Here is an 18,768-nt window from a genome sequence, read left to right as displayed (position 1 = left end):
ATACGCTTGATATAAAATCCCTTGTCTGCATTCAGGACACACGCTTCCTCTATGTCTAAGGGACATCCGTTCGGCCGAAAGTGTCACTGCTTGTGAAGCAGCCTTGCAATACCACGTGATGCATTTTAGACAGGGTGTGCCGCTAAAAAAGGGATAGAGAAGAAGGGATATTATGAGCTTCTTTTGTTGTTCTTGTTGTCCACCAAGTTCATTGAAGTTTTAACCCTAGCTTACCCGTGCCGTACGAGAAACGTAGTTACTTGATGGGAGCCTCATAAGCCCACACTTTTTCTTATCATAAAAATTCAAGAAACAATTTTCTTATTGAATCACTGCTTCCTTTGTTGATTATACAATAATCATAAAAATTATCATCATTATTAAGAAAAAGTAAACAGTTATTGCACGAGTGTCACACACGTAATATTTTTATCAATCACTAAAACTCACAAAGAACGTAATAATTTTAAATTAATGCTCTTTCGTTTATAGAGGTGTCGTTGTTCATTAATTATAAAAATTACCATCTTGACCAACCAATTGTGCATTCTCACTGGTATGAGTGTCTCGATTGATTGACTGAGTTGGTGTTTTAAGTCCATTTTATGCACATTAAGGCTAATCAGGATGGACCTACGGTTTAAAGTGGAATCCAAACCACTATGTGCCTCCACCGATAATCGAACCCGGGACACCTTGATTATCATGCGACTACACTACCACTGCACCATCGGGGAGGCCCATGAGTTTCTCGAATAACACACATTCAAAGATGGCGCCTGATAGACCCACATAGTGCATTTGGCCTTCCTTATGACTCGAGCTGAACGGATCGAAAGGTGTGCGAAGAATTTTAGCCGACGGTTCATTTGTTTGTGGTCGCTCTATAGCACATCTCCTGGGTGCCAAACAGTAAAGTGCTCTCAGCAGTACCACAAATCAGTCTAGTGTTAAAAGATGCATGCTTGTTCGATTGCATATATTAATATCAGCGTTTCTCAACCGCCGGGCCTGGCGTCAATAATACAGGGCCGCGAGAGTTTGCTACTTGCAGCCAGTGCTGTCAACCCCTGAAAAAAGCCTTTCGTTCACCAGCAATAAGGAGTCCGCCAGGGGCCTGGGTTCGAATAACGGTCTGAGCATGGGTGTTCTTCTTGAGTGTCCCTTCATCAATTTCATCATATCATCACTCATTATCATCATCGCGATTAGTCAAGTGGCAGAAAAGCGAAGTAAAATCAATCAAAGCAATGCATACCGTTAGATTAGGGCTATGCGATAATCGATATCAAGCCGATATTTCAAATATCGAAAATATTGGCATCGATACCGACAATATCGACATAAACATGACCGACAATATCGATATCATCGTTTCCGACCTATCTAAATCCTTCAGTATGGCATAAAAATTCCAGTTTTACAGTGAGAAGCAGCCTCTCGTGTACATTAAATAGGCAGACCTAAGCGGTACCGGGCCCTGCTGTCAATTATACCATGCAGCGAGAGTTTCTTCTGTAGTTTGCGACTTGCAGCCCGAGCTGGCAACCACTTGAAAGTCGGGTGAGAAATCAAAGCCACTGAGAAGGGACTGTCGCCCGTTCAATTTCCAAATGTGAATTGCAACCGTGGGGACCTCCTCGAGTTAATGCGGCAATTGTGGAGCGACTTGCAGCCCGAGCTGGTAGCCACCTGGAAACATGTCCATTCTTCAAGGTTTCGAATTCCACTCCGATAACAGGACAGTGGCGGTGAGCAATCCAACGTTCTAACCGGGGAGCGTTGTTTCCCGCCTCCAAATTTGGATGTTGACGGACGGGCAATTTTCATTAAGAAATTTAGTAAAGTACAAATATTCTTATTAATTGGAATTTTTTGGTGTTCGTAATGGAACACGCCAATGAAATTACCACTTACAAAATAAATTTAATGATCCTGGCCAGAGGAAACTAAAAGATTCCATTAGATCCATTAATAGTCAACTAATTTAATAAACCAAATTTTATATTTTGTCAACATCCTTCGACATAATCGAACTATTACATTCTATGATTACTCCATAATATATTTATTAATATTAAATTTCAAAGGTACATAGTAATCAACCAAGGACGTATTTAGGGGGGCCAGGGGGTCCGAACCCATCCCCCCGAAAGATTCATCAAGTACTAAAATTAAATAATGAAAAATATATTATTTTATCCTTTGTTGTATAATTTCGTCTGAACTTATTGGAAGACAAGGATTATACGGCTTTGAAGGACAGGAATGATGTACGTGGACCCCCCCAAAAAAAGTACTAAAATTAAGTAATGAAAATATTAGCATTTGTTGCATAAACGATGTTTATTAATTTCCTCTGAACTTTTTAGAAGGTAAGGATTATATTGGGATCATACGGCTTTGAATGACATTACAAAGAAGATTTGTGTACAGTACTACTCAATATGCATAAAATATTAATCAGAAACTTACTTTTCTCCAACTACATGCAACATAATTTTTGTTATTCGATAAATATTCAATTCTTCATCTATTTGACATTAATTTCATTCCCAGGGCACTTGTTCTTATGTAAATTATTCCGATCTTAACTACAGGTAAGCTACGTAATGAATATGCGCTGTTATATCTCTATTCTTATACAGTCTTTTTACCTTTTCGTGTAAAAATAATATAATATTAATTTATGTATTATAATTAGTATTAATTATATTTAATATAATTATTTTAATTTAAACATTATTATTATTATTCCTGAGACACTTGGTTCAGACCGCCCCCCTCCCCCCGAAACCTATTTCTAGATACCTACCTGTAATCAACGTGTAAAGTTAAAAAAAAATTAGCTATATACGGGTAAAATTGGTGAGATTTAAAAAAAACTATTTTACCGAACAGCGGGATCACAAACGTTGAGAAGAGAGTTGTTCAAGATCCAGGAACTCATATATTTTAATTAGTTATATTTGGTTCCACGACAGGACAGGATCCTTTTTTCTCGTACAATTTAAATTCGGTACAAGTTGCGTATTGTTTCATTTCAATACGAAACTTGGACCGTATTTAAACTGATCCGGAGCAGTCTTTAAATTCATCCAGAAAAAAAGTTTCCTGGACACTGTGTAAATTCATCCGGAAAAATGTTCCTGGACCCTGTGTAAATTCATCCGGAAAAAATGTTCCTGGACCGTGTGTAAATTCATCCGGAAAAAATGTTCCTGGGCTCTGTGTAAATTCATCCGGAAAAAATGTTCCTGAGCCCTGTGTAAATTCATCCGGAAAAAATGTTCCTGAGCCCTGTGTAAATTCATCCGGAAAAAATGTTCCTGGGTCCTGTGTAAATTCATCCGGAAAAATGTTCCTGGACCGTGTAAAAATTCATTCGGAAAAAAAGGTTCCTGGATCGTATTTAAATTGGTCCGGAAAAAATGTTCCTGGACCGTGTGTAAATTCATCCGGAAAAAAATGTTCGTGGACCGTGTTTAAATTCATCCGCTAAAAAGGTTCCTGAACCGTAATGAAATACCTTAAATATGAAAAGGTTATTTACGGCCTAGAACCCACTTACACTTGCTGATTCTCTTTCCCGGACGGGAATTGAATTTATTTAAAATTCCTTGACCTTTTAACAACCGTGATTGAGAAACATTGATTAATACAAAATAATACCTGCCGGCAGGAACTAAGAAATCTTGCTTTAACTTTCCGATCCACCTTTACGCGTCCTCTCAAGCCATTGCGATGAGGACCATCTTCGTAAACAATAGCTCTCCTTCCCCCTACCACTTCTCATGTTCTGATGTGGAGACACGGTGGCGCTGGTCCATTCTCCCACACAAGACCTCGCCTCTCCCAGCTGCACGATTCGCCTCTTTTCCCATTCCAACCACGTACGCCATACACGGCACAATTTGCTTCTCTCACAAAAACAGCTCCTGCGGATTTCAAACGTGGAAAATCAATTCACGAAAGGAAAACAGGAGTTGCGTTTCAGCATGCTGCGTTAACAATTATTCTGCTCTTATCCGCAACTTTATTTGGTCTGCGAACTAAAGTAGGTGCATGCTTCAAGCCAAAGAAACACAGAGCAAAATGCATCCGTGTTATTGATACACATTTCATTATCGTCGCCCATTCATACAGTTAGATTAGGTCTGTGCAATAATCGATACAGAGTCGATACATCGAGTATGGAAAATATCGACGTCAATACCGATAATGTCGATATCGACAACATCGACTTCGATATATCTAAATCTTTCAAAGGGGTCTAACAAAATAAAAAATCTATTTCTTTGTCCTTTTTTTCGTTCTTAACCTTTATTTATGCGACCTCTGCTTAGGTAAAGTTGAAAATTAGCAATTAAGAAAATAAATATTCTTTATTTAATGAAAAACCACTACCAAAAGGCCGATCAAGACGAAAACTGAAGCCAGAGTTGGCCCGGGTGGGTCCAGCCCAGTTTTCCCCACGTGAGTTTTCTCAGAAAATCCCACCTCGAACAAAAAGTCAAAATGCTTTTTTTTTCTTCAGAAAATGTAAATTATTACTTTAAACACTTGTAAGGTTTTATGATTGTATACAGTTTGAGAAAATTTGAAAAAAAAAAAAAAAGGATTAGTAAAGTTTATAATATTCAAAATCAGTGGCGGCGATTGGCTTCCAAAACCAGGGGGGCAAGGTGCCAAAATTGGGGGGGGGGGACAAAGACAGTACCTTTTCCTTTGTAGATAAGGTTTAGCATAGTACGGGGGCAAAAGTGGCGAAAAGTGGGGGGGCGCCACTGTCAAAATAATGGATGTAGTGCAAGTCAGTGGTTTTTTCAGGCAATCTTTCTTAAATTATGTTATAAATGGACTTTTAACAGAAATAATTAGAATTTACGTCCAAGAAACAAAAAGAAATTTTTTTTAAATTTTTTATACAAAACGTTTGCATTCATTGATGCAGTATACATAGCATTCCCTGACATTCGCTACGAGACTCGGCGGCAAGCTGCCCGGCATCAGCGCTTGTCTTTCCCGGTGAACGGGTCTGCGACAGTCGCTAGAGTCGGCTATTAAAATTAGTTTTCATATTGTGTACTAACCTTGACTACAGAAGGTGTTGAAAATGATGTGTCCCTCTGCTGCAACACATTTCTGGCATCTCCCAAGTTCGTCTACTGTAATTCTCCCGATTTCTCGTACAATACTCTCTTTTAACTCACGGATGGTGTGCGGATTGTCTTTGTATACTTTATTTTTTAGATTTCTCCATTTTTATTTCCACTTTTATTCAGAACTGACCCTGTTACTAATATAGTAGTCCTGTGTGGAGCGGGAACAGTACGAAAATTTCGTTGCAAAACGTCGTCGCACTTCTCCACAATTCGTCTTTCCGAGGTAACACTCGATAAATCCTTTATTGTAATGTAAACTTTTGTGGTGCCATATTAAGCCACAATCTTCAACACACGGACACGACACACCACAACACAACTTCCGAGGGAGGATTATACTGGCGTCAGTCTGCAACGTCAACAGAAAGGGAAAGAGAGCGAAGGCTGGGAGAGCGAAAAAAAACAACAGACTGTAGCGTGCGACTGTCGCAGACCCCGTTCACCGGGAAAGACAAGCTCTGACGCCGGGCCGCTTGCCGCCGAGTCTCGTAGCGAATGTCAGGGAATGCTCTGTAGTTGACCAAAGCTTACAATTTTGAAATATGGTAGAACTTTAGTTTTCAGTTCTTATGTGGAGAAACCGCAGTGGAATATCAAGATTCACCTGTGACGATCAATTGATCCGCCTTTCACATAGAAAGAAACATATATCTGCATGCACTGTACCGAAAAACATACAAGCAATTTTATGCTCGATTCTTTTTCAAAATCACAAATTGTGATTTAAATGATTTTAAATCCGATTTAAATCATAAAAATCATGATTTTTATGCACCCTGCTAATAAATAAATCTTAAAATTCAACTTCGCATGCTAATCAAATTGATAAGGTTTGTCCAGCATTTCTGTAGCCGACCTTCGTAGTGAAATGGTTAGCACACTGCGCTACAACTTCATGGGTCCCTTCATCAATCTTATCATACCACTCATCCTCATCTTCGCCATGTCAAAAGTGGCAGAAAAGCGACGCTAAATAACAAAAATTAAATCAAACCACACCAACAATGTAAGTAAATGAAGGAAAATAAAATATTTTCAAAAGTTACACTAATAAAAAGCCTGTCTAATTTCATTTTCCAGGTTTTTTTTAATACTTTACACAATTCCCTGGCTCTTCAGGTCAGTGGATTCTCTATTCTACCCGGTGTAATTCACAGTTCATCCCTTCGAAAAGAATAAGAATTTCCCCAATCAGCAAAATCGAAAATGCAAAAAGCTCAACAATCGGCATGTCGGCGTTGGTGGAGTGCAAAACTTTGGACTCAAGCTTTGGTATCAGAGAAACTATAAATCTTGCAGGTATATACACACATGCCATCTGCACCAGCACACGTGCAGACCCTGACTCACTTCCTGAATGCACTACCTGCAGGCAGCATTGAGGTGGATATTGTTACCTGAGCTTTCTTGAAACTTGCGATAAGTGGGACGAAGGGTTGCATGGTTCAACATGGTGACAGTGGAACAGGTGGGATGTAAAAAATCCCAGCTGCCTTTAGTATTAGAAGACTGCCTGTAGGATCAGGCATTGCAAAACATACTTGAGTGACCTTTGTCCCGCCAATGAAGTCAAGCATTATTTACCTCCTACATTTGTAACCTGCTGTAGAAAACGTCTTTACGGGGCACAGGCGCCGCCACATAAGAGCAAGGGGGGGGGGGACATTTGCCAATCCTTGGATTTTTCCTGAATGTTCTGTCTTTGATTCTGCAAGACGGGGAAAATGCCGACAGGAAATTTGCACAGATGTGGCACCAACACGACCTCGATGCACTTCACGGCAACAGTATCGTGAAAATTACCCATTATAAAGTGTAGAAGAGTACTTTCGTCGGCAAATATTTGTGCCATAACTCGATTCACTTATTGCTGCTTTGAATCTATGATTTTCACCCGAGAACCAGCATTGTCGAGAACTGTCCATTTTCATCCTAAAATACCTCTTGACAATAGTCATTCGACGAGTACAGCAAGTCTGTAACAAAATTGACAACTGCGTATTCCTATACACTCGACAATATGGAGGCTGAGACTACAAACTGCTTTTTCCCCTCATGCAGTCACCAGAGGCGCAACCACGAATTTTTGTCTGGGGGGGAGTACCAGGATAAACGTACCAAACAATAATAATGACATTATTATTATTATTATTATTAGTGGTGGTGGTAGTAGTAGTATCAAATACGTGATTATTCTGATAAATTACGCAAAAAGAGGGTAGAAGTCGGTAATAAAGATTTCGTTTGGAACAAACGATTTGAATTTTTTTAACACGTTCAATTTAACTAGCTAATAATGGAAAACAAGTACACAAACTGTATTTTTGAAAGACAGAAAATGAAAAAATGAATGATAAATGCATTCTGAACATAGTTCTTTTTGTACATAACATGTATAACTTGAATGTACAAGATATGTTTTACACATATGCAACATGGTGCGACATAAAATATACATATGCAACATGCTAACACTAAATTGTGTACGTATTCAGACTTTGTTCAATACATATATACAACACATATTATTTAAATACATTACAGAAAATAATCACATTGCCCCCCTAGAATTGACACCTGTCGAAGGTTGGGGGCAATGCCCCCCCCCCCTTGTAGTTGCGCCACTCCCGTCAACATTCGAAAATGTGATTCATACTGTTGCAATGTATCTTCTGTATCTACTGCCGCAAAGATTGCACAATGCGACGCGTGAAAACATGGGTAATAACGTTCAAGTATAGATTTGTGTTTAGTGTTGGATTTATTGTTGACAAGAATAAATTGAAGTTACTGCCGCATAACAGTATTGCAAAATCATGTAGCAATTTAAGCTAAGAGATTACTGTTATTTTGATGTCATTATGTAGGTATTAAATAAACACATACCTACAATAAATGTGTTCTTCAACAGTAACATACAGTATTTTAAAAAACAAGGCACTTATTTTTCATTCTGAAAACCGTAAATATATAGGCTAACATGTTTATTACTATTACTTTTAGAGGAAGATGGAAAGTATAGAAGGGCCAGTCAGGGCAGAAGGATGGAAGGGGTATTCATAGTGTTTTCCACATCGGCGCTAGAAAAATAGGAATACATATAGACTACTGTAAAAAGTTATTGCTCAGGGAAAGAATATATGGTGCGATCAATAGGCACCCCTTCTGCTGGAGGGGGTGCCAGCGAACCGGTCAGTTGTAGTTCTCCTTAGAAATTAGCATTACTCATATTTCAAATCAGAAAAAAGCTTAAACCTTATTACTATCTTGATAGACGATAGCAGAATTCCAACAAAGGAAAAAGCAAGTTTAGTCGAAAAATTGACGCAGGAAGAAATGGTGTCACGAGTTTTCAGAAATTCCAAAAATTAGATTTTTTTATGAGGACACAGATAAAAAAAACTTCATCACTAAAATTCCTGCCCAACTCCCAAACTTTTTTCTTAAATGAAGGGGGCGTAAAAGTTAATAGTAAAATAGAATAGTTACGCATTTCATTACGAAGAAATAAATAATAGCAGTATTTGTGCCATATATTCATCTGGTGTATGACGTAGTAGCCTCCCTCAAATGTAATATTTTGTCAATAAAGTAAGTTATGAACTTTTAATAATTGTTTATCTTTATCATCATTTCTACTATATCAACGTTCAAAGGTCTCACCCATTTAACTTTCCTTATGATGGGCTTCGGGAGGGGCGGTCGAGAAGGTCCATCGACCCTCCCCCCTCCAAAAATCAGAAAGCTTGTTATTTTTATTATTTGTAACGGAAATAAAGTTCAGTTAGCTAATATTGAAACCGAATAACGAATTGAAAAATGTATTTAATTGAAAAAAAAATAGTGTAAAATGCAAAAACCAGTTTATGTTTTCATATTCTACCATTTAAACCAAAGGATGAAATAAATGGTTTCACAATTCACAAAAAATTAGTTTTATGTGAGACGTCACACAAAATAAACAACACTATGACTGAAATATTATTTGTTTATATACAGTTCAATGGATTGCCCAGACAAAATATTCTGGCGACATTCATGCATACATATACCGTGAACATCGGTTACGGTTTGGCAGGAAAGGGGTGGTTTATTTGTGCAACAATCTTCTATCAAAACTATTTTTTACGTTGTTTTGTTTACTCTTATCATATTTGTAATTTCTGGCAACTGAAAGATATGAGAAACGCATTGAACATACTCAAGATAAGGGGTGAACAACAGACGTACAGAAAGCTTGATTCTCGTGTTCGATTCCTTGTTGAACCAAGATTTATGCAATTGAACATTATCTCTGTGGTGAACTTATACGTAGATATACTGTAGTTTACAGTAACTGTTTATATTAGTACGTAATGAACTTCAATGAAGCATGTATAAATAAAAACTTGGGACAATGAGCGAATAGCGGAAAGTTTAAGAACTAACTTGGCAGTTATTCCACTACTCTCACCCCTCACTACAAAAAGGAAAGGGCTCCCATGCGCAAGGCGATACTTGAGATTCACGCATGCGGCCAATATTCAATTCTCTTTTTCCTGCTTCGCCCTTCAACAATTATTTATACTTTTTTTTTTCCCCCCCAAGGGGCGCGTGATGAAGACAAGGCTCCGGGCACCTTCCAACCGGCTCAATGCGCGGATCGGTTGGGGCGAGGCTGCCTCGAGGTAAAAAAGCAGCCGACCGAAAAGAGGGTGGGTGGGGGAGATGTGTTTCTATTTGACGCACACTTGAAACATCCAGCCAATATCGCCATTAGTAGTGTATTCCGTCCTCCCACGAAACAAACATTCACATGTTGCAAATCGGGAGTTCACGCACATTGCACTTTCGCTAGCAAGGGGAAGAAATTGTAACGTATCAGACAGATAATTAATTAATAACACGAAATATGCAAAAAGTTATGTTGCAACTTACCTTATAATTAATCCACAATGAGGCTCCTCCTGGATATTAATGTTGAAAAATCACTTTGTCAAAAAATCTAATTACATACATACACACATTCACACGCCCACTTTTCCTACTGCCTACACACAATGACCTCTATGAAACACACAGAAAAGCACTTTCTCACATCAACAGCTAGCTCATCGCGACGAGTACATACCTCGTTTCTTTTATAAATCACCCACTTCTTCGGATGTTTATGAAGCCTCCACACACTACAGCCCCAACGAGTAAAAAAATGGTTTGCTCGTAACCTGTCCGCACCTTCACTCCCACACCAAACACATAAAAATATCACTCTCCAGCACTACATATATCACTCAGTGTCGTTAAAAGGGCACCGACTGTAATGGTTTGTTTTGTTCACTCTCAACCCCTTGTTTCCTCTCCTGCTAACTTTGCCTGCAGGAACTCGCTAGACAAGAGTCTCCTCCGCCACCATCTCGACTCGTGCACATGCAGAATCAACAACACGCACTCGGCTCGACTGCCAACTGACTGCAACACCCCAAGCGGCAAAATGACGAGCTAACCTCGCACAGGGTCCGCTTAAATTATATCTAATGGTTCTCAATAACCTCGATGTTCCAGCCATCTAGCGGAGAACGTGATAACTGCTACGTGCACAGGTTTTCGTGCTTGTGCAGTGTGTAGGGTTTGATTTGATTTGATTTTTATTTAGCGTCGCTTTTCTTCCACTTTTGACTAATCGCGGAGGTGAAGTTCAGTGATGATATGATGAAATCCATGAAAGGAGACTCACAAAGAACACCCATGCCCAGGCAGGGATTCGAAATAAGGTGTTAACCACTCCATCACGGCGATCGGCCTGTAGGATAGGGTAGGGTGCGGTGCGCCCAGGCAAATTGGACAAATTATTCTAATAGTGGATCGTTAGTGAGAACGCTTATTAGTGATTCAGAGGTGATTCAAAAAAACCGACACTACAAGTCAGTTGATGTGGATAGTTTAGTTTGGTTTGGTGTTTTAAGTCCACTTTGTGCACAGTAAGGCTAATCGGGATTGGACCTACAGTTTATAGTGGGATCCGAACAACTATGTGCCTTCACCGGGTATCGAACCCGGGACCCCTTGATTACAAGGCAACGACGCTACCACTGCGCCATTGGGGAGGCTTGTTGTGGACGGATCACTGTTTCTTACTATTCAGGGACTTGCTTTTCGAGATGATGATGAGTCTGAGGCAAGCCTTAACATGGAATTTCTTGAAATGAGGCAATATTATTCGGACATGTATTGAACTTGAACCTTAAAAAATGCAAATGACACTCAAAATTTGATTCAAAGCAAATTAATCTGCGCAATGTTCACACTTATTCTCAGCGAAACAAGCCAAGAAGTGGAAGAAATTAAGGTATTCGCACTGATGTCAGATGAAACAAAAGACATTTCGAGAAAGGAACAGGGCAGATATTTGTATCGCGGCGCTTTTTCTCTTTCCAGTCAACTTGTGAATGCAGGTTCATTTTTTGTTCTCTGATTGGCTGTTGTAAAGTTACGGTGCTCTGATTGTGAGAATATCTTATTTGCGCTGTACGTCAGGTTAGGTTAGGTTAGGTTAGCAGAAAATTTGCGCTGAAAATAGGAAATAAGATATTCTCATAATTAGATCACCGTAACTTTCCAACAGCCAATCAGAGAGCAAGAAATAAACCTGCATTCACAAGTTGACTGGAAAAAGAATTCGCTCGCGGGCAGGTAAAAGAACACTTTTTAGGATTTGCCGTCCTTCAATCATTAGATGCAGGTTCGTTCTTTGCACATGTCAAAATCTAAGAACTTATTTCCAAGAACTCCATAGATGCCTCATGCCTGTAATTGTGTAGCACAAACATGTATTGGAGTGGAGTGGTAGAGTAAGAGGTGCACCAGGGTCAGAATATTTCTTGAATTATGAAACAACTGTAATCTTTTTCAGATTTTTATTCCTGTGATATCATTTCCCTGAAAGGTGAAATGCAGATTTTGCCCAAAATTCTTCAGCGTTACGAAGATGGAACGAAAGTAGTCCACTTAATGGATTTCTTCGATATCCTAGGGAAGTACAAATTGGCATTTCACAAGGTTCACACTCTATTCTCTGTAACAATCCCAATTTTCAATGCAGCATGTGAAAGAACCTTTGAAACCTTTGACAAGCCATGCTCGAAACAGGATGCTGGATGCCAGCTGCGTCATTTGGCTGTCTTTGCTATTGCGAAGAAGGAATGTCAAGTCTTGGACGTACAGTGGGATCCATAAGTATTGCTCAGCAAATTGTCCATGACTATTCTAGTTGGTTTTTATCTTCATCCTACGTATTTTTAAGGAATGTATTTTACGTATACTGGTTCAGAGGTTGTAAGCAGATTGTTTGGTGTGTTGTGTCAGTTCTTGAAGCTCTCATTTCATAAAACAAAGGAAGTAAACGTGGTGATGGACAATTTGCTTGGTAATACTTATGGATCCCACTGTACCTAAGGTGGTCAATGTGTTCTCCAAAGCACATATAGCAGAACTCTTATGTAGGAGAATTACACTTCATTAAGTGACTTTTGTTGTTTCTAATACTTAAGAAAATTAATTTCTTCCAACGTCATGTTTATTTTCAAGAAAATCAAACTCTTCGAAACATTTCTTTCGTCATTTATATTATTATCTTATAACTTGAATATTTATATCAATAGTTTCATCTCAAGAAAGACGATGAATTATAAAATTATAAATGGGGAACCTATTTTATTCCATTTTCTACCTGCCTTCCAATACTGAAATAGGCTACTAGAAACAACGTAACTTACGGCAGTTCCCACGAATAAATAAATAATTAATCCCTTTATTGAAACGATTCATATGGAGATAAACTCGTAATCAAGAACTAAATTTACGCAGTAAACGTCCACTCTGAATAAAGGACAAACACAAAATACCACACATGAATGTAATATTATTAATAATTATTATTATTACACACATATATAGTGTTTTCGGGCGTTTTAATGTAACCCCAAAATATTTTCTCGCCCCCTCAGTCACTTTTCCCTAGCGCCGTAACTGCCATGAATGCAAGATAAGTATTTTGACAAATAATATATTTACATTAACAATTCTCGATAATAAATTTTTAAGGAACGCAACATTTTCTTCAAATAGTGGTGACCCTGCAACATGAACGGAATGAATTGAAAAGTATTCTCTACAGTACTGCTAGTCACTATCAGAATCAGTGGCGTAAAGCAACTTTTTGTGCCCCCCTCCCCCGCAAGTAAAATATTCGGGGCCTAAGTGAAAAAAATTAACGACAATACTATAATGTACATATATATAACATTGGCAATGCTGGATTGATGGACGGACGGATGTTAGATAGTCGCTCCCCCTTCCCCAACCGAGTTGTACCGTCAACGGCAAAGATAATAGTAGGCAAGTTGTCCATCGGTATTTTCATTATTGTTTTTTTTTTTTATTCTACATCCTGCGTTGCTTAAAGGAATGGAATTTTGTTGATTCGAAGCAGGTCTTAGCCTCTACTTGTTGTCGTTTTTATTTCAATTCCAATGAATTCGAACTGAAATAAAATTGTGATGAACAATTTGCCTACCGTTTCTTTAGCCGTTGGGTGAACAATAAATTAATTTATGCCCCGAACACCCTACATTCCAAGTTTTTGTTATCGACATAAAGATCAGTGTAGTAGCTCCTGGAAACTATATCAGGATATGAATCTCTGATAAATAACTGGGAGAGGATATTGGAAACATTTACTTTGCTTCCCCGCAGTGACGCAGACAGGATTTTCTCTTCCAGGAGGAGGGGAATTTCATGCGGCCAAATATTTAATGCATCATCTTTTGTATTTTTCGTTTGAAAACAAATAGGTTACATATGCACATACACATATATTTTTTAAAATAGTACTATTTGAGGAATTGTTTAAATGATAATTAACACTCCTATTTGGGATTTTGAGGTGGATAGGGCTTTAGCGCCAAAAGGCCATCCTTGGCTTCGCTAGCTAAAGATTCAACAAAAAAGTCGCTCAGTCGGCATCACAAGGTCACTCAATGAATTGCCGAGCGAGCGGAAGGACTTGGCCCCCAAAATATAGTTACCACAGGGCAGGGCCGGCGCTAGTAATTTTGCCGCCCTGGACTCCCATTCGACCCCCCCCCCCATCGTCATTACGCAGCAACGTAAAATTGAAATCAATATATTCCTAACTAAAGAATCAAATTATAAAATAATAATACTTGTTACGCCATTTCGATACTATTAAGCACAAAAGGATATCTCGCTCGACCACAGTTAAACTTTAAAAAATGCGACACAAATTTCATACAATTATTATATTTTATGAAAACTCTCTCTCTCTCTCTTAAATGTAACAAGTATTAGGAAAGAAATTAAGGCTTGACTTCATATGTTTGCCGTTGTAGATCTGTGATACATGAATGGATTTTTAAAAGAATTACATGTAATATCCCTGGATCTCCCGCGTGGGTGATCTAAAGTATGAGTTTTTTCCTGCGTTGTCCCCGCATAAAGCGGCTCTGGGGTTCAGCCAGCCTCAAATTAATGGGTACCTGGAGGCAACCCTGGGAAGTAAATGCGGTCGGAGAGTTCTTCTGATCACATTACCTCCAAAATAGCCGAGATCGAGAATGTGTGTGGCCCTACTCCCCACATCCTCTAAATGTACCTTCATGGCATTGCGTTACATGCAAGGTGAACTTTACCTTTGCATGTAATATTTTTTTTCGTATAATTCTATCTTGCATAAAATGGAAACAAGCATGATTCAGACATGATTGACCGAAGATAGTATTTTTATTAGCATTAATTTTAAAAAAAGAAAACTTCGTTCGCCACTTGCCACGGTTACCAACAAAATTAATAAATTCGGAAGTTCTACACTCACATTAGGTGCAAAATCATGACCCTTTATCAGTTTAAGGTCTCAATGGGTGTAATTGTTTTATTATAGCCCAAATCACTTTTAGTTCATCTTTTAATTCAGTAGCCTTCATGTGTTAACATTCTGGCAAGTTTTCGTTACTTTTCAGAGAAAAGATTAGATGGCATTTTTTTATGCTTACTAATTTCATAAAATAAATTGAAAATTCACTGTGATGATTAAGCTGCTCAAATCTTTCTCTTAGAGCTAAAATAATCGTGTACGACCTGGAAATAAAAATCAACTTTGTACCGTTTTTGTGGGTCTTCAACAGTTTTATCATACTGAAACAGCTTCTTCTTTCGATTTCGGCCCTGTACAGTGTTGCCTATCTTTGGATCATCTATATCTAAATTGGATGCCAATTCTTTCTCATCGACCGGGACTCATAGGTCGCCGCACCCCGACGCCTCCACGAGTGGATGAAGGGAGGCCTTGCCAGGCTGCCAAGTGGCGTCTAAGAAACTTTGAAATTTTTCATCACTACTGCTTTTTTCAAAGCGCTGATATGTTTGCAAGAAATCATCTAACAGCATCTAGCACATCGTAGAGTAATGTTTTGAAGACATTTGCACATTACATTACGTGGAGTAAAAAGTCATACCAGATAACTAGTGAGCAAAGGAATGTAAAGCCACACAACTGGTTTGCAATACACTGAGCGTGTGCGACCATTTGGACAGTTTTATTGTCGCCAATTATTTGAAAGAGCGCATCATAGACCTCTCCCACTGGATATCTCAACGGAGTTAAGGCATCGAATCTGCTTTCCCACCTTGTGGCAGTCAGTGGTTTTAAAGTGAGACTGCTGATATGTTCCTTGAAAACGGTGGGTTGGCATATATTAACTTCCAAGTTATATAATATAATATAATATTATAACTTTCAAGTTTTCAATAGGCACGGTTCGCCCCCGCCCCCTTCCGCCAACCCTGCCACAGGGACACGGAGTTTAATTTTAATGTTAATGGACTCCGATATTATTAATCATATTTTTAACGATACTTCTGAACATGCCTTTCTTGGATTTTTTTCATGAAAAAAACTGTTTTTAAAATGGAATTTTCACTTCGAGCACTGTAGATCATAATAAAATCATACCACACTGGTAAATAATTGGTTCGACAGAAATATCCACAAAATTTTCAAAACTGGAGAAAATGAATTTCACAAAATCTCCCAAAATAATGTACCCTTTGCGACAGGAAAGGCTACTGGCCCTCAGGGCAAGGTAATAACTGCCCTCTGGGTCTCACTTTCTACTGGGTTTTTGGGACCCTCTGAAGTGTTTAACAGTTACAAGAAAAATCAACTACATTGTCAAATTATAGCTAAAAATTGAGAATAACGTGTGTCAGGTGTGGACTATGCGAGAATCTTTTTTAGTTCCAACCATAGGCCTAGGCGTGCGCAAGAGGGGGCAAGAGGGGGCAGATGCCCCCCAAATACTCTCACTTTGAAATTTAGTGTAAAGGAATCTTATCACCGTTATTAAACAATATTATGCTTTTTACAAAATTAAGCATTTTGAAGTCGACGAAAGTTCCAAGCAGCTACGGAGGGGGAGGAAGGTGAAATTGAACTATCTGACTTGGTCCTCTAGCAAATATATTGTTATTAACACCCCGACACACTTTATTCCTTAACTCTATGTTTATGCAGAATAAATTTCCTATACATTGGAAATGAGTATCGGCGATTGGGTGACAAAAGTGGGGAGGGGGAGCAAGGACAGTTCACTTTTTCTTGGTAGACAAGGCTTAGCATTAAGAGACAAAACAATGTGGGGGCAACTGCCCCCACGTCGCCCTAATCGTCGTCACTGTTGGAAATTAATAAATTTTCTGTATTGCTTGTAATCTGCTGTATGAAATCATGTTTAGCTATATGTAAAATAAATAGTCTGAACCACAGAGAAGGTAAATAAAAGAAGGGGCAACGAACATTGGTGCCACAGAAGTTTGAATTCTTCTAATATGATTTTTTACGGGTCTGGACACATACTATACATATATGGCCCTATTCCATACCCATCAACACAAAAAAGCAGTGAAATGAAATGCGGTTTTTCTTTCTCAGACCGAACTTTCATCAAGGCTTTTGCCCCCACCCCCCTACTCAGAGGGTCTGCGCACGCCTATGGTCCTTACTTGAACAATGAAAAGGCTTGGGGCCCCTTCGAAATAATTGGCGGAAAGCTCTATTTTAAATTCCACACTCAAAAATAATAGAAGTGGCAAAAGTTGAGCAAGTGCTTCTCCTACGGGGTTAATCATAATTGTAACGATACCCATTTACATTCTACAAGCCTACGACAAACAATGTATATCTTTGTCTATCGATGAACATCTGCGAGCAAATAAGTTTATTCAACATTTCGGAGGACCCTCATGTCAAGTTCCCCGGGCCCATATGCTTATCATCGCAGCCATCATCTTACTACATTCTACCGGAAACTCGATCACATCCTACAATTTTAAAAATAATAATGATGATGAACACTGAGTCGTGAAGTTATTTGTGGTGTCTTTCACTCGTACATTACAATGAACTTTGTTGATACATGTTCTAAGTTCACCGACAGAAAGAAAGAAAAAAAAACTCGTCCTTACAATCAGTATTCGTCTCAAAGACTTTCCTATTTGAATTGTGTCATTGTTGTCCTACAAGTTTTTCATAAATCGATTTTTTTATAAGCGATATTATCGGTTGAATTTTTGGGATTAATCAAAATTTCAGCATCAGAAGGAGAACACCGTGGAGGCCCTACACCTCGCCCCCACCCCCGGGGGGCGGCCACTACGCCACTGATCAGAATGTTCATCATATGCTCAGCCTTTCCCCTGGAACTGCCATCAGCCTCCCTTTACATTAGGTAAACTATTTTGCATAATTTGTTTGCATTGAAGAGTGAAAATGTAGACAACTCACAACTTTAAGGATAAATCCACAGAATATGAACAGTATCTAACTTATTACATTCGCTCATTTTGTTTATGAGCAGAAGTAGCTGCAAGTATTTAGAATATTCTCTAGACTTCAGAAAGTTCTTTCATAGGGGAGCTTCTTTCTGTACCTTCACTGACCCTGTTGCAACCTCACGTTTAGACAGAAATGTGTGACTTTGATGTCATCATGCAAGTTCCCTCATTCAGCATCTGCGCCAAAGGTCAACAACAGCTCCCAAGTTTTGAGAAGGAAGGGGAGTTTAATTGCTTCGGCCGGGGGTGGAATATACTGTAGGCACTGTGATTAAATATTGTGCGTTTTTTGTGTGTGATATATATATATCTGTATCATCTAAAATAGTATGGGGTGTGTAAGGGATAATTTCAGTATCAGTCAATTAATACTTCAAGAGATGTTTTAAAAGATGTAGAAAAATGTAGTATTTGTGTAGTATATGATATTTATAAATGAATGAGCGCCCCCCCCCACACACACACATAATTTACCTTCATTTGATATTTTTTTAAAAAAAAATGGACTTGGTTTACAAAGCCCCCCTGATAACCCTTGAGCCCCCCTGGAGATCAATTCTAGCTACGGGCCTGGATGTAGGCCATGATAAAATGATGTCATACAACTCTTTGCAGTCGTCTTGTACTTAATGCACAATTTTAGCCACATTCTCATTTTTTAAAAATTATTACTGTTTATTGGAACTTTCCCACCATTAACATTAGTATAAGGAAGCAA

The 18,768-nt window shown here is 38.7% G+C and overlaps 1 long non-coding RNA gene across 1 annotated transcript in view; it reads right to left on the bottom strand.

Moving 5' to 3' along the window:
* LOC145987094 (uncharacterized) overlaps positions 1–10,595 on the bottom strand; it is a 253,748-nt gene extending 243,153 nt beyond the window's left edge. Inside the window, exon 1 of the long non-coding RNA XR_014441617.1 lies at positions 10,083–10,595. This is a non-coding gene — a long non-coding RNA (uncharacterized LOC145987094). The remainder of the gene's footprint in view (positions 1–10,082) is intronic.
* Between the last annotated feature and the right edge of the window lie 8,173 nt (positions 10,596–18,768).

This window comes from Lepisma saccharinum, chromosome 4 (genome assembly GCF_977018435.1).
Source record: "Lepisma saccharinum chromosome 4, izLepSacc3.1, whole genome shotgun sequence".
Taxonomy (NCBI): Eukaryota; Metazoa; Arthropoda; class Insecta; order Zygentoma; family Lepismatidae; genus Lepisma; species Lepisma saccharinum.
The sequence above is the reverse complement of the archived record's forward strand: the minus strand, read 5'-3'. Positions and strand labels throughout refer to the sequence as shown.